Genomic DNA, 13,017 nt, shown 5'->3' with positions numbered 1-13,017 from the left:
TAAGACTTTGCCTTCCATCACAGTGAGGGTATGCCTAGAGCAATCACTGTGATGGCTGTTTGTGTAAAAAATTATATCTGTGTGTCTTGTGCTTTTTAATGTCTGCTGCCGGACCCTGACGTGAGAGGACGCTGGCGATGTGTATTCGCCGCTTTTCCGTCAGGATAGTTTGTCTGTTTGTTTCTATGTTAATTGTTTTTGTAAAGTGCTTTGAGCATGTGATAAGGCGCTATATAAAATAAATGAATTATTATTATTGAATTATTATGATATGATATGATATGAAAACACGGTAAAGGTCGCATCTCCGTTGAGGAGGAGATTAGAAAAAAAATGTTTCCCCAACCCCCCCACCACCCCCCACATAAACAGAGTTAAAAATAGAACAAAACGTACATTAAACGATGACAATAGACAAAAAACAAAACAAAAAAACAGAGAGACTGCCGGTGAGCCGCAGCTGCAGAACACAGCCACGCCCCCTTCTTCAAGGATATGCATCATATACAATTTCCCTGGATATCTCTGCTGGATATAAAGTAGCCAGATTACGAACAGCTACGTTCTCAGTCAGTAACAAGAAACTACTTTGTTCTTTTACAATGTTATGTGCAGACAGCCAGAGGTCAAACTTGGATAGATTTATTTGGGTAGGATGTCCAATGTCATTGAAACATAAAAGCTTTCTCTCTCTGCGTGCACACAGACAGCCTGTGCAGACACAGAGGGACTGTAATCTGCAGAACTCACATTAAGAAGAGAGAGGAAAATGCTGCACGTTTCCCACACATGTATCCCTGAAATTGTGCTGGAATATCGCTGTATGGATTTTCGGATCCCAAAAGTCTAGATGCAGTCACCAACCTTGTACGAGATTTTCCCACATGTAATTGTTCTTTCTACATCTGTTTTAAAGCCATGGTGCATTTGTTTAAAATGAAAGGGATCTCTTTTGATATCTATAAAATAATGGAGAGAATGGTGGAGGTCGGTATATAGAGTGTCTTCCGTGTGAGAGGAATTTGACTTGGTCAGTACCCTTGATCTTGCACTGTGAAATTAATACCTCTATTGTTACAAAATGCCATGTTAACTACCGTGACAAATGCCGCTGCAGATCGGTTTGTAACATATCAATTTTCACAAACTGATAGCTTAACGCTCGGACTGATATATTTAGCTGTTTCAAGCTCTTAAACGATACAGTCAAATTCTGATAATCTGGTAAAATAATGTTTGGAAATCCCAATGGATTGGCATCTGGCTCACCCCATTCTGTTTCCTGCACTCCCATTAAACTCACTGGGGCCATGTTTTCCATCTTCCCCTCGTGATCATCATGGCCCTTTGAACTCACGTGGCCCCCATTTCCCACATTCCATTTGAACTCGTCAGGCTCTCCATTCCTGCAATTCCTTTATATACACCAGGATCCTGTGCTGGATTATACCAAAGATAGACACAAAATGCTGGATCAACTCAGCGGGTCAGGCTGGAGAATGTGGATGGAGGAGACTCATTGTGATGGATGTTTCTTTTTTGTGTGTTTTGTGTTGGTTGGGGTTGTGTAATTTGCTTATTTTATTGCTCTTATTGTTGGACTGTGGGTGACGAAATCTCGTCCAAAAGACTTGTTTTTTGGATGACAAATAAAGATATCCTGAATCCTGAATAGGCAACATTTCTTCTTTAGACTTCAAGTTGAAAAAGGAAGGACTCAAAGGGTAGCTGTGGAGAGTTAAACATAGAAACATAGAAAATAGGTGCAGGAGGGGGCCATTCGGCCCTTCGAGTCAGCACCGTCATTCATTATGATCATGGCTGATCGTCCACAATCAATAACCCGTGCCTGCCTTCTCCCCATATCCATAGTTGTATTTCTGATTGGAGGCTTGTGAATAGTGGTGTGCTGCAGGGGTCAGTGCTGAGTCCACTGCTGTTTGTTGTATACACGAGTCATTTGGATGGCAATGTAGTTAACATTGTCAGTAAATTTGCAGGTGACACTAAAATAAGTGGTAAACAATGGGGAAGGTTACCCATGTTTACGACAAGATCCAGATCAGTTGGGAAGGGTGGGGGGGGGGGGGGGGCAAGAAGTGGCAAATGGAATTTAACTGTGACAAGTGTGAGGTGTCAAACCAGGATGGGACTTGCACAGTAAATGCTAGAGTCTTTGTGAGTGTTGCAGAACAGAGAGACCAGGAGGACAGTTACATGGTTGCCTGAAAGGGGCAGTTCACATGGACAGTGTGGTGAAGGAGGAGCTTGGCATGTTTTTTTCTTTGGCGTGTTGGTAGCTGAGGGGTGCCTTTATTGAGGTGCACAAGATCTTGAGGGGCATGGATAAAGTGAATGCTCATTTTCCCAGGGTAGAGGATTCAAAAACGAGACCATAGGCATAAGTTGAGAGGCAAGAGATTTGGGAGGAATCCCAGGAGCAACTTTTTTTACTCAAAGGGTAATATATATCTAGAGAGAGCTGCAGAAACGGATACAATCACAACGTTCAAAAAGTATCTGGACAAAATATACCGATGGAAAGGGTGTTGAAGGACATGGGTCAGATGCAAGTAAATGGGACGAGCTCGGAATGCAAACTTGGTTGGTATGGACAACGTGGGCTGAAGATAGACGCAAAATGCTGGAGTAACTCAGCGGGACAAGCAGCATAGAAGGAATGGGTGACATTTCGAGTCGAGACCCTTCTTCAGACTGAGAGTCAGGGAGAGGGAGACTCTTCCCCATAATCTTGAAAATTTTCTGAGTACAAATTTCATTTTCGATTGAAAGTTAGTTCAGCCATTTTGTTTAAATACTGGTTTTGTTAGTTGGTGTTATTCACCTGTAATTGACTGTGTAATCTCCAAATTAAACAGCAAGAAATCTCTTCTTGCTCGTTTTGAGATGCCATCTAACCAATCTGATCTTATAACCAAAAATCCAGCTAAACATAACTGGGCAGTTTTTCAAATTACTGTTTGGATGAAAAGTGTTTATTGTCGTGTGCACAAGTAGGGCGAGCGAGATACAGGTACAATGAAAATCTAAGCATCACAGGCACATAGACATGGGCAACACACAATAACATAAATCATACATAAATTATATGTAAATTACACATTAATTCTACAAGACAGTGCAAAGAACATTACAGTGCAAAATGCAAGACATTGGTACGAAACACAAATGGGAAATGAGCTTGTGAACGTGCAAGAGGTAGCCCACAGTGTTCCATGGGCGAGGTAGGATTTGGGTTGAGCAGTTCAATTCATCAACCTGATGGTTGTAGCAAAGTAGTTGATCCTGAACCCGGTCCTGAGGTGTAGGACTTCAGGCTTCAAGAATGATCGCAGGAATGAGTAGGTTAACCTATGATGAGCGTTTGTGGGCACTGGGCCTGTACTCGCTGGAGTTTAGAAGAATGAGGAGGGGACCTCATTGAAACTTACTGAATAGTGAAAGGTTTTGGATAGAGTGGATGTGGAGAGGATGTTTCCTCTAGTGGGAGAGTTTAGGACTGGAGGTCATAGCTCAGAATTAAAGGACATTCTTTTAGGAAGGAGATGAGGAGACATTTCTTTAGTCAGAGGGTAGTGAATCTGTGGAATTTCCTCAACAGAAGGCTGTGGAGGCCAAGTCAGTGGATATTTTTAAGGCAGAGATAGATAGATTCTTGATTAGACAATAGACAATAGACAATAGGTGCAGGAGTAGGCCATTCAGCCCTTCGAGCCAGCACCGCCATTCAATGCGATCATGGCTGATGACTCTCAATCAGTACCCCGTTCCTGCCTTCTCCCCATACCCCCTCACTCCACTATCCTTAGTACAGGTGTCAGAGGTTATGAGGAGAAGGCAGGAGAATGGGGTTCGGAGGAAGAGATAGATCAGCCATGATTGAATGACGGAGTAGACTTGATGGGCTGAATGGCCTAATTCTACTATTCCTTATGACTTTCTGCACCTCCTAGCAGCAAGATGAAGGCATGGTGGGGAATCCTTGGCGATAGATTCCGCATTCTCGAGGCAAAAACTCATATAAGTTCTTATGATGGGGGAGGGCTGTGTGGGCCATGGACTGGGCTCTCCATCACTCTCTGCGGCCTCTTGGTTGCCAGTGCATTGGAATGGCCACACCAGGCCATATTGCAACCCATCAGGATTCTTTCTACAGAATACAGAGATACTCTCTAAGACGTTTGTTCAGATCATTCGGCGACATGCCGAATCTCTTTAAACTTCTATGGAAATAACAGCACTGGTACATCTTCTTCATGATTACATTTATGTGCTGGGCCCAGGATAGGTCATCCGAGATGTTAACATCTTAACAAGTTCCAAGGATCGGTGGCCCTTTAAGATATTCAGTTCTATTGATTTAAGCAAATCTTCTGTCTGAGTGACCTGGATAAAATCTATTCCTGCACCAACACAACTCCCATCTTGCATTATTCAGGTGCAAAACTATTTGGAGTATCACAAGGGGGCAATTTAGTGCAGCAGGTGATGCCTCTGCCATGTACTGTAGCCCCAGGGGCCCAGGTTCAACCCTAACATCCAGTGTTGTGTGTGGAGTTTGCATGTACTCCCAATGATTGCATGGGTTTCCTTAAAGCCCTTGGTTTGCTCCCATGTCTCAAAGACATGGTTTGTAGGTCCCTCGCCTATGTATTTCACCCACTAGTACAGCTGGGTGGGTGATAGAATCAGTGGGGGGGATGTGAATCTGAGTGAGAATAATATGCAGGGAAAAAAAGTTTTTGAATATAATTGATGAGAATGGTCTGCCATAGATCTGACATAGAATGGATGGGCTGAATGGCCTCAGGCCGTCAGAATATCTGGACATTAATGGTGATAGTATTCAAATGTAATCTCTCATAAGCTTTCCTTCTCTGTCACATGCAAAGTGCTCTACACAACATTCCACCATGCAATTCAAAGGGAAGTTCAAAGAGATAACATACCATATCAAAGCCAAGCTCTCTGCAATAGTTTCATGTCTTCCTGGTGGTACAAAATAAGTAAACGTCATTGACTCAGGTGAACGTGTTATATATAAAAAATAATACCACATTGTGGTTTACAGGGTTCCAAATTTCTATTAAAATAGTGTGTGCTCGTAGTGGTTCAGCAAAGTACAATATGCCACCCTCCCCAACCCCCCCCCCCACCCAACATGCATTTCTCATTGTTCACTGTTATGTATAAGCAGCACACTCAAATATCTGTGTCACTCTTAAAAAAGATAAACAATGACAATCATTTCACACAGGAGCCAGTATGTCTAACCATTGAGTAGACTTAACAACCCCTTTTTAAAAATAAAGAAAATGAAAGTCAGAGGTTATGACCTCCAGACAGGAGATCAACTTCACTCTTAACAGCATTTTGCGTTGACCTAATAGTGATAAGAATTTGCCATTTTACTGTGACACTGTTCAACAGTAGATTCATATTTTAATTGTCATATTGTGCTAAGTCGTGTTCCGCAAGGATTGGTTTTGTGATCACCCGTGATTTACGTAAATGCCTTAACTTCTGGAATTCAAAGTCCAAATTTAAAAATGTGCAGAAAATGTAAATTTAGAGTTGTGCTGAATATGGAGGAAGGTTGCAGCACAATAGAGGAATTTGTTAGAAATTGGCACTTCATTGGTAGACGAGGTGAGATATTTAGTTTGGATTTAAATACCCTTTGGAAAGTAAGTTTCTTAACCGGATAAAAGAACAGGCATCTGAGAGGACAACTCACTAAAAGTGGGTTAATAAGGGTAACTAACGGCAATAAAACATTTCTACAGGATTAGAACAGAAAACCGGAGACTTTATGTTGTACTTCTGTAAGGTAAATGACTGCTTTAGTGTTTCACATGCTCAGAGATGCAGTGAAAAACTTTGTTTTGCATGCAACCAAGGTAAATGATCTACACATGGTTACAATGAAACTGTACATGAACACAGCATGAGTAAAAAAAGGAAAGGAAACTTTGGGGGAAATATGGTGTTACAGTTACAGAGAGAGTGCAGATTAAAACCGTGCCAGCTGTAGATTGGGCAATCGGAATTGCTTTCTTAGCTTCTGAGAGGTTCGTTCAAGAATCTGATAACAGTGGGGAAGAAGCTCCCCTTGAATCTGGCCGTACGTGTTTGTATCTTCTGCTGAAGGGGGAACGAGGGAATGAGTGATCCTTGATTATGTTGGCTGCTTTCCCGAAGCTGCATGGGGTGTGGAGAGAGTCAATGCTGTCAATAATTCCGCTCTCCACATTATACAAAGGATAAGGTGAAGGTGAAAAATAAATGTGTCGAATAATACCAGCAGAACTGAGAAGATGCAGAGACCCAATGGGGAATATTGAACAGTGTGGGACGCCTTTCTCTATAAATAGAAGATTGAAAAAGTAGATGAATGTTTCCAGTATTCCGTCGTGGCTTTCCCTCGAGGTCCAGGATGATGGTCTACGTTCCTTTGTAGCGGTTGAATCAAGTATTCACTGCTTCCGTGCCGGTTCTTGACGAGGAGCTTCCAGCCATCGCCATGTTATTGAGGGCTTTCCATGCGAGCGCTTTCCGGACCTTGATGTCATTCTCCGAGCTCTGCATCCTCGCTCCCAGGTATTTGAAGTCCTCCACTTTCTTGAGAGATGCATCTGTCTCGGGGGACAGGTTTGCAACCAACATCTGCAAGACTCCCACATCTGGCTTGACTATAACTCCTCCTGCACATCTCCCAGAAAGGGCTCCATTCCATTCCTCCAGTTTCTCCAACTCCATTACATTTGTCCTGATGACGATGATGCTTCCTATCCCAAGAATACCTTCCTTACACCTTAGCCATGGTTTCCGTAGTTGACATGTTCATTTTGGGGTATTTCTCCTCCCATCCCTCTCCTCCTATCTAAAGCAACTATACTCTTGTTTTCCACTTCTCCCCCAGCACCCTCCATGTTCAACCCACATAGTTTCCATTACCTCCGGCAAGATGCCACCACCATCTTCCCCTCCCCTCTTCAACATTCTGAAGGGCTCAATCCCTTCACAACTCCCTACTTCTATCTTCAATCTGCACTCACGCCCACTCCCTTACGCATGCAGCTGCAGAAGATGGCACTCCTGGACACTTACCTCTTCCCGTTCACCATCCAGAGACCCATCTAAGCCAGTTAGTGTGCTCTGTTTGGTGATAACACGTATGATCGTCCTTACATTGGGGAAATCAAACACATGTTACCTGTACAGTGCACCATTGTACAGTACCCGTTCTGACTGCAAGAGTGATGTCAAGTTTACTTCTCCCTCTAACTGTCTGCTGACCTCTCTCTGTTTGCCCTCTCTCACTGCTCCAAGAAATGCCAAAGATAGCTCAAGGAACAACATTTCAGCCTCTGAGTAGACAAGATACAGGACTTGACATTTCAGATAACCTGCCTTTCCAGTTTCTATCTGAACTGGCCAGTTCTGATGAAACATCTGTAACATTGACATCATTTTTTCCCTCTCCCTGCAGATGTTGCTTTATCTGCTGAGAAAGAGATCAACAGATTTTTTTTAGATATTAAGGCATCAAGGGATATGACTTAGTGGAGGGCAGGTAAGTGAGTCTAAAGTAGAAGGCCAGCCATAAGGGGTTGCTCCTGCTTCTATTTCTTGTTCTTACTCATCTTGCATTTACATCTCTTCCATCAACAACCCGCCTCCCTGCCTTTCGACACCGTTTATATCCTTCAGTCTCACTAAGTCATCACTCTTTCGCCAATGCTTCCTTTGCGCAATGTTCCCACAGCTTCGTTGCAATTCAAAACATGTGTAACGTTTGTTCTCTAACTTTTCCTGTTCCGCTGAAAGATCATTGGCCTGGGACATTCCTGCTGTTCCACTCTCCACTGATGTTACCTGACTCTTTTATAAAACTTATATTGGTGTGGTGAGATGAGGGGCCGGGTTCTGTGAAACATGATCATCTCCTTGAAACTACTGCTTCAAATTACCTCTTTCCATACCTTGTATTCTCTGCATTGCAAACTAAGACCCAGCTCCAAATCATACTCATCTTCCAAAGTCCTCTCATCCAAGACGTTGGGTGGAGAGGCTACAAAGATCTTTGTGAAGATCCCTGCAATTTCCACTCTTGCCTCGCTCAATAACGAGATAGATCCCATCAAGCCCAGTGACATTATCCACAATCTTCAAAATCTTCAAAAGAACCAACACCACCTCTTTCTTGATCTAAGACTGCCCTTGCTTATGAGTATTCTACACTCTGATCTCACTATCCACAATGATAACACATCATATGTGATCTATTTTCTCTTTTTATATCCCCGCCTGTTGTGCACACATGCACCGATCAGCCAAAACATCATGACCACTGACAGGCAACGTGAATAACATTGATTATCTTGTTACAATGGCACCTGTCAATAGACAATAGGCATAGACAATAGGTGCAGGAGTAGACCATTCGGCCCTTCGAGCCAGCACCGCCATTCACAGTGATCATGGCTGATCATCCACAATCAGTACCCCGTGCCTGCCTTCTCCCCATATCCCTTGACTCCGCTATCATTAAGAGCTCTATCTAACTCTCTCTTGAAAGCATCCAGTGAATTGGCCTCCACTGCCTTCTGAGGCAGAGAATTCCACAGCTTCACAACTCTCTGAGTGAAAAAGTTTTTCCTCATCTCCGTTCTAAATGGCCTACCCCTTATTCTTAAACTGTGGCCCCTGGTTCGGGACTCCCTCAACATTGGGAACATATTTCCTGCCTCTTGCGTGTCCAATCCCTTTACAATCTTATATGTTTCAATAAGATCCCCTCTCATCCTTCTAAATTCCAGAGTATTCAAGCCCAGTCGCTCCAATCTTTCGACATACGACAGTCCCGTAATGAATTGGTCCATTCAGGTTTGCAAAAGCCAAGTCAGGGTTGGTAGTGGTGTCCACCTGCCAGAGCGGAAGCTGTCCGGTTGTTTTGGGTCATACAGGAGTTGAACGGTAGTAGCTGAGGCCTTGTCTTCTCGTGCAGCACCATCTGGGTTAGTTGAGCGGTAACCCCAGGTGGCTCTGTGGCAATTACAGTCTCCAGCGTACATGCAGGACCAACCAAAGGCGGGGATGGAGTCTTTGTGAAGCCTGGTAGAAGGTGGCTTGTACACATTGATGACAGTTTCAGAGATGGACCATCCCCACACTGTATCACCCTGGATCACTTCCCAAAATCACAACATCGTCCATCTCTGATTATCCCGGACAACCCCATTGAGCCGGTCCCAACCAAACCTGCGAAGAGGTGGAATTTCCGCAAGGCCAGGTGGGACCAGTTCACAAGTCTGGTGGACCTCTGGATCGACAGCCTTCCCACCCCCACCCCCACCAAGCTGGACAATGCCTACTCAGCCCTCTGCAAACTCCTCATCAGGGCAGCAACGAGTTCCATTCCTCGCGGCTATCATCGCCGGTACATCCCCACATGGGACGAAGAGTGTGATGCATGCTACCACGCTGAACCTGGCGAAGAGGCTGCCTCCAAAGCTGCGGAACTGACAAACTGCCTCGACAAGAAGCGCAGAGAGCGGTGGGACGAGACAGTCCAAGGAATCAACTTCACACACTCCAGTAGGGTGGCGTGGAAGACCTTCAATCACCTCACCGGTCGAAGTACCCGCCCAAAGCATTGCCCTGTCATGGCCAACCCCATCGCCCACCAGTTCCTGGCCAATGGCCACTCCAAAGACGCGGACAAGAACCATACTCGTTCTGTCAAACAGGAATCTACTAATCTTTGGAAAGCTCCAGGCGTTGATGGCCTCCTGTCAGCACTCTTTTCCTCTGCAGAACTTTCTTCTGTCATCTCTCAACTGAAATGTGGAAAAGCCCAGGGTCCTGATAACATCCCCCCAGAATTCCTGAAACACTGCGGTCCTAAATGCCTGGTTTGGCTCCGTGAGTTTTACTCCTCTTGCCTCATTGGTCAGTCCATTCCGAAGATCTGGCGGAAAGCCACCGTCATTGCGCTGCCAAAACCAAACAAACCTGCGGACGACCCAAGGAACTATCGGCCCATCTCACTCCTCTGTGTCCCGTACAAGTTCCTGGAACGGCTTCTCCCGGCCCGGCTCCATCCAATCGTTGACCCTCAACTACCCGCTGAACAAGCCGGATTTTGGGGTGGACGCTGCACCACCCACCAAACAGGCCATTGCTATCTGACTGTTGGGTGAAAACGAGAAGCTGGTGCGACTTGAACTGAGAGAAATCAATATTCATACCATTGGGCTTTCGTTACTTGCCTACAGCCTTGCATTCTGTCTTACACAGTAAGAAGATGGTGCACAGTGAGGATGGATGTGTAAAATTAGAAAACTGCAGATGGAGACTATAGTAAATTACTCTTAGGTTTCGTAGGCCCCCTCGGTCATGGCTGACCATGGGTGATGCATCCTAGTTGGCTGCTTGCTCCACCCCTCGGCTAGAGCAGCGTCGCTTGTGGCTGAAGAGACCAATGTGGGAGTGACAGTCTCTGTGGCAAAGGTCACGTTTGTGTGTGGTCTCTGGTCTGTTGAAGTTGCTGCGCTCCTCTCTGCGTGCACGCTTGTCTGCCGCTGCGTTCATCAGTTTCTCTTCCCCCGTTTTGAGATGTTGGTTCAGGGTACCTCTCCACCTCATGCGGTCAGCTGCAAGGCTCTCCCAGGACTCCACATCGATGTCGAGCGCCTTCAAATCTCTCTCGCAGATATCCTTGTAACGTAGCTGGGGGCGGCCGATGGTTCTCCTCCCAGATGTTAACTCTCCATAGAGGATGTCTTTTGGAATACGGCCATCCTCCATGCAGTGGACATGGCCCAGCCACTGCAGCCTGCGCTGCCTGAGTAGAGTGTACATACTCGGAAGGTCAGCGTGAGACAGAATCTCGGCGTTGGACACTCTGTCTTGCCAGGATATACCCAAGATACAGCGGATGCTTCTAAGGTGGAAGGTGTTGAGTCTTCTCTCCAGTCTGGCATGTGTAGTCCATGTCTCACTGCCGTACAGCAGCGTGCTGTTGACACAGGCGTTGTAGACTGCTATCTTTGTATTCACTGTCAGCTTTGGGTTGGTCCACACTCGAGATGTGAGGCGAGCGAGAGTTGTAGCTGCCTTCCCGAACCTCTTGTCAATCTCTGTATCCAAGGAGAGTTGTCAGTGATGGTGGAACCGAGGTACGTGAACTGATGGACGGCATCGAGTTCGTGGTCGTCGATGGTGATGACAGGCGGTGCCTCTGTATCCTGTCCCAGGACGTTCGTCTTCTTCAGGCTGATGGTCAGCCCAAAGTCCTTGCAAGCCCGATAGAAGCGGTCCATCAGTGACTGTAGTTCCTGCTGGGTGTGGGACACAACTGCTGTGTCATCGGCGAACAACATGGCTCTGATGAGAACTTCACGTACTTTTGTCTTGGCTCGGAGGCAGGTGAGGTTGAAGAGCCTGCCGTCTGATCTAGTACGCAGGTAGATCCCCTCTGTTGCCGTGCCGAAGGCATGTTTCAGGAGAGAGCGAAGAAAATCCCAGAGTGTGGGAGTGAGGACGCAGTAAATTACTACTCAAGCTGGAAAGGGTACAGAGAAGATTTCCAAGGATGTTGTCATGGCTAGAGGTTCTGAGCTATAGGGAGAGGTTGAGTAGGCTGGGACTCTATTCCTTGGAGTGCAGGAGGATGTGGGGGTGATCTTATCGAGGTGTATAAGATCATGAGAGGAATGGATCGGATCGATGCACAGAGTCTCTTGCCCAGAGTAGGTGAATCAAGGACCAGAGGACATAGGCTTAAGGTGAAAAGATTTAATAGGAATCTGAAGTGTAGCTTTTCCCCACAAAGGGTGGTGGGTGTATGGAACAAGCTGCCGGAGGAGGTAGTTGAGGCAGGGACTACCCCTACATTTAAGAAACAGTTAGACAAGTACATGGATAGGACAGGTTTGGAGGGAAATGGACCAAGCGCAGGCAGGTGGGACTAGTGTAGTTGGGACATGTTGGCCGGTGTGGGCAAGTTGGGTCTGCTTCCATACTCTGTCACTCTATGACTCTAATGCTGTAAACTGAGACAAACAAGAGCTGGAAACGCTCAGTGGGGAAGACAGTATCTGTGATGGGAGGAAACTACATTAATGGTCCTGATCAACAAGCACTGGGAAGATATATAAGAAAATAACTGCAGATGCTGGTACAAATCGATTTATTCACAAAATGCTGGAGTAACTCAGCAGGTCTGGCAGCATCTCGGGAGAGAAGGAATGGGTGACGTTTCGGGTCGAGACCCTTCTTCAGACTGATGTCGGGGGTGGGACAAAGGAAGGACATAGGTGGAGACAGGAAGACAGAGGGAGATCTGGGAAGGAGGAGGGGAAGGGAGGGACAGAGGAGCTATCTGAAGTTTTAGAAGTCGACGTTCATACCACCGGGCCGCAAACTGCCCAGGCGAAATATGAGGTGCTGCTCCTCCAATTTCCGGCGGGCCTCACTATGGCACTGGAGGAGGCCCATGACAGAGAGGTCAGACTGGGAATGGGAGGGGGAGATAAAGTGCTGGGCCACCGGGAGATCAGTTGCGTTAATGCGGACCGAGCGCAGGTGTTCAGCGAAGCGATCGCTGAGCCTGCGCTTGGTTTCGCCGATATAAATAAGTTGACATCTAGAGCAGCGGATGCAATAGATGAGGTTGGAGGAGGTGCAGGTGAACCTCTGTCTCACCTGGAAAGACTGTTTGGGTCCTTTGATGAAGTTGAGGGGGGAGGTAAAGGGACAGGTGTTGCATCTCGTGCGGTTGCAAGGGAAAGTGCCCGGGGTTAGGGTGGTTTGGGTAGGAAAGGACACTGGGAAGAATTGGCAGGGGTGGCTGGGGAAGGGTGGCTGGAGTAGAGAGTAACTATAAAACCTCCTGTAATACAGCCAACCAGAATTGGCAGCTCTGATCTCCACGTGTAATATTCTCCAGCTCTCATTGAACAAGTCACACAATATCCATACATTTGAAAG

The 13,017-nt window shown here is 46.0% G+C and overlaps 1 protein-coding gene across 3 annotated transcripts in view; it reads left to right on the top strand.

Annotated features, from left to right (window-relative positions):
• The window catches only part of LOC144600256 (dihydropyrimidinase-related protein 3-like), a 213,565-nt gene that overhangs the window by 63,157 nt on the left and 137,391 nt on the right, over window positions 1-13,017 (top strand). The gene's annotated exons all lie outside the window — the stretch shown is intronic.

The sequence above is a fragment of the Rhinoraja longicauda genome, chromosome 14 (assembly GCF_053455715.1).
Source record: "Rhinoraja longicauda isolate Sanriku21f chromosome 14, sRhiLon1.1, whole genome shotgun sequence".
NCBI lineage: Eukaryota > Metazoa > Chordata > Chondrichthyes > Rajiformes > Arhynchobatidae > Rhinoraja > Rhinoraja longicauda.
Note: the sequence above shows the minus strand (reverse complement) of the source record. Positions and strands in the feature narration are given on the sequence as shown.